This window comes from Arachis ipaensis, chromosome B10, assembly GCF_000816755.2.
Source record: "Arachis ipaensis cultivar K30076 chromosome B10, Araip1.1, whole genome shotgun sequence".
Classification (NCBI taxonomy): Eukaryota; Viridiplantae; Streptophyta; class Magnoliopsida; order Fabales; family Fabaceae; genus Arachis; species Arachis ipaensis.
This window is the reverse complement of record NC_029794.2, coordinates 65,222,947-65,227,546: the sequence shown is the minus strand read 5'-3', so window position 1 is coordinate 65,227,546 and position 4,600 is coordinate 65,222,947.

The following is a 4,600-nucleotide window of genomic DNA, read 5'->3' as shown; positions in this document are numbered from 1 at the left end:
TTGGAACATGTGGAGGTTTTTAATGAAGTCAACAGAGATAGATTCACTGTGAGAGGGGAAGATTTGAAGCATTACTAACCACCCTGACAAAGGCATAACGTCAAGCTAATGACACTAAAGAAGTGCTTCATGGGAGGTAACCCATATTTTAATTTTTAGATGTCTGAAGTAGTTAATAAAGCAAGGTTCATGAATTCCAAATCAACTTTGACAAACAACTAGATGAATCCTTGTATGCAACGTATAGTGAACAACAAGTTTGGTGTTCCAGGCACACTAAGAGGATAAGAACACAATTCATATCGTGTTACTCTTAGAGCCTTAATCAACTCTTTTTACACTACATGGCCACAAACTAAGTTTGGTGTCACCAATGTTGCATACATGAACAATTAATCAGTCAGTTGAGTTGTATTCATGAATAGCACTTAGTTAAAAAAATAAAAATTTTAAAAAGTAGTTATTCCACTTCTAATTCTTGCTGCCACTATCCAGACTCATTAATTATATTCCTTTTTATCTTGTAGGAGAAATGAAAGGAAGATTGAAGAGAATTGATGAGACAATTTGAGAAGAGGGTTTGGCCACTTCACAAGGGGGGACTATAGACATGTCTTCAAAGGGAATGCATTAAAAAATGTTACCATACAACATTGGAAGAATGATACCCTTGGAGACTGAACCAACCCCATCATAAAAGTGATGATCCTTGTGCCCATCCACTTTATACCCCTCCATATTCAAATGTCCTTTCATTTCACTCTTTTATCTTTCGAACACACACACCCAACACTTCTTCTTTCATCCAAACACAATTCCATAGCTGCACCCTATCTTAACCCGGTCGAATTCCATCATCAATCCATAATTTTCAACACCCTCATGTACAAACTTCTACTCATGGCATCATCAAGCTCCAAGAGGCGAAAAAGAAAGGGACCGGTGGAGAGCATCCCTTTTGATGAGGGAAGGTTCAAGACCGCCTTCCATGAGCTTCAATTTGAATGGATAAAGCACAAGAAAATATTGCCAGAATTGACATTCCAGTTCAACGATGATGAGTGCCCACAGATTAGAGAGAATATTGAACAAAGGGGTTGGCAAGAGCTCACGAACCCAGACACAAAGATAAATGCAAATCTCATTAAGGAGTTCTATGCCAATGTGGCTAGAGAAGACACTACCAAGGCTCCTACCTTCAGTAGCTACGTGAGAGGAACAGAGGTAGACTTCAGTCCCAATGCCATAATGAGGACTCTCCATCTGAGATCACAACCTTCTGACAAGCCCAGTTATCAAGCAAGAATAAGTAATGGCCCCGACAATGATGGGCTTGAAGAAATTATGAACGATATGTGTGTTATAGGATCAGATTGGGAAAGGTATTCGGATAAGAGACCACGGTTCATTAGAAGAGGAGATCTCATCCCGGAAGCCAAGAGATGGTTTGAGCTCGTGAAAAGATCTATCCTTCCAGCCTCAAACAATTCTGAGGTCAACATTGCTCGAGCTACTATGGTACATTGCATCATGAGGGGTGGAGACATCAACGTACATGAAATTATAGCTGAGGGGATCCAAGAAGCAGCCGAAAAGATTGATCCGAGTGATCGGCTTTGCTACCCCAGTACCATCCTGAGACTATGTATGAAAGCCAAGGTAGTCTTCGAAGATAGCAATCCAAATTGGATAAACCCTGGAAGGTTAGTTATGCTCCAGCGCATAACCTATGTGGCACCTGCTCAACAACAAAGAAGGCCTCAGATAAGGAAAATAACATCACAAGAAGAACCTCATCAAGAGGAACCTCAACAAACAGAATACCAGCAAGAAGAGCAATACGATCCAACCAACATAAATCTGGTTCACATTCAAGGAGCCATTGAGGACTTGGCAAGGAGATATATGGAAGGACAAGAACAACAACTACACTTTTAAGCTCAAAGGATGGATCGTCAAGAAGAACTACTCTCTAATTGGATGAATCAATAAGGGAAGTGGCAGAAACAACAAATGGAGCAGCAACAAGAACACTACTCCCAGCTCACCCAAGCCATCAATCAAGTAACTGAAAGGCAAGAGCATCAAGATAAACGCCTTCAAAGACTCAACCAATGTCAGTTAGCTCATATGAAAGCATTCAACTAGTTCAGCGTGCTTAATGAAGGACGGCAACTACATAGGGAAGAATTCAACATAAACATTCAGGCCAAGTTGACTTATGTGGCTGGGCATATGCATAATTTGCACTCTGCCATCCCGAGGTATGATAGGGTTCATAAAGACCTAACAGAACAAGAGGAGGGGAAGGTAAAACAACAGAAGGAAGCATTGAAGAAGAAGATGGAAGATGCTGACTTCTGGAAAAAGTTAGTCGGAAAGCGCAAAGGAAATGGGGGCTCAAGCACTCAAGAAGGACATAAAGAGGACAAACAAGAAAGAGAGCATGGGCACCCTCATGAGTAAAAGGTGGCGGAGTTCCATTTCATTTTCTTTCTTTAAATATCTAAATAAGGAAAATCATGTATGAGATAGAACATGCTTCCGTAGTAGTTTAGGAAGTTTCAATTCTACTTTTAAATTTTCTTTGCTTAAGTCCATGTGTGCTAGTCTAAGTTCCCTATTTTCATTTTCATCCTGCTTAAATGTATGCTTGTCCTTTAAGTTAAATAAAAGAAAATGTTATGAAAAACCAGAGTGGGGTTCTTCTTGTGGAATAAGTTCTTAATGTTTGTGGTGTAGTAATTGGTTAGCTAAGTTGGTTCACCAATAAGGTATACAGGCAACTACATGCTCTGAATCCTATGTTTGAAGCACATTCTATGAGACTAGTTAAAAAACAAGGTCCTAATAAGAAAAAGAAAAAGAACAGTAAGAGTTGGAAAAAGAAAGAAAAGGAACAAGAAATAAGGCTAGGCACTAAGGGTTTAAACTTTGAGGGATGTGTCTGTGGTGTTCTTGTGCCAAGGATCTGCTTGGATGAATAAGCACTTTTAGGAGTGCTTCATTACTTGGTAACTTGGGTTAACTAACCTGGGATTATCAACTGAAAATCCACTATCAAAAGCAACCTTGCCACATAACACTTAGTGACCCAAAGAGGTGCTGGACACCAAGGCCTCAAGGAAAGAAAATAATAAACCATATGCCTGTGGTGTGCATGTCTGGGGGAGAGAGACTTGAGGGAGTAAGTCCTTAGGGGTGTTTCAACACCTAGCACCTTGAACCAACTGGTTCGGGAGTGTTGGCTGAAAGCTTATTTTAAAGAGTTGCCCCCTCACAGAGCACTTAGCCTAAGAATGCAATAAACCCTGAAAAGAAAGGGAAGATCAAGGAATAAGGATCTCATAGGATGCAATCAAGCAAGTATTCAAGAGCATGATAAGAACCTGGAAGCCAGTAAAGGAATAAACCTAAGTTGCTATGCATGAAACCCCATAGACCAAGAACTTTACTTCCCTAATAAGAACTTTTTTCTCTTGTTTTCATTCATCATTCTTAACCAAAGAAAAGCCATGTTAGGGGCCATGCTAGTCTCACTAACATGACCACTAACGTGCAAACGGAGCAAGCATGCAACGTTAGTGGTAAAGTTACCACTGAAGAACTGAAGATTGATGGTTTAGAAGTTGTAATAAACTCTCGTTGTAAGTATAGTTACTAAACCAAGCAATCAACCTTTCTTTCAAAAGTTTTGGTTGTCACAAGTAACAAACCCCTTTAAAATTGATAACCGAGTATTTAAACCTCGGGTCATCTTCTCAAGGAATTGCAGGGAGGTGTTCTTATTATTGGTTATGAGTGTTGCAAATTGGGGGTTTTGAAAGTAAGGAAGCAGTATGTTGAATGATAAGAAAAATAAATAATAATAATAAAATAAACTCTTGGCAAGGTATTAGAGATTGGAAGTCTAGATTTAGTTATCCTTATCAATAATAATGAAAGTTGAATCTTAATTCCACTTGGTCAACCTTTACTAAAGTAAAGGAAAGTCAAGGGATTAATTAGTTTGATCTTTGAATCCTATTTATTTCCTAAGAAAAGATTGGGATTATTGAAGTTCAATTCAATTGGCAAGATAACAATTATCAATTATGCTGTTGAATTGGATAACTCCTGAGTTACTGATTTCTTAACCAAAACCAAGAATGTAAAAAGCTAAATATAAATCACAAATTTGAAAATACCTCAATTGCATTAATAAAGAAAATCATAACATGAAAGCCATAAGCGAATTATTCAAAAGATAAATATCAATTAAAGTACTAAGGTGAATAAAAATGGAAACGAAATTAAACAGAAAAGAACATTAAACCTGGGATCGAGAGTCACTCCTAAAACTAAGAGAAGTCCTAAATCCTAATCCTAAGAGAGAGAGAGAGGAGAGAACCTCTCTCAAAACTAGATCTAAAACATGGGAAATAACTAAATTGGGGAGCTCTCCCTGAATGGATGCATTCCCTCACTTCATAACCTCTGGTCTATGCCTTCTGGACTTGGATTTGGGCCAAAAAGGGGCTTCAGAAATCGCTGGGAGCATTTTCTGCAATTTCTGGTGCGTGGCCTCTGTCACGCGTCCACGTGGGTCACGCGGTCGCGG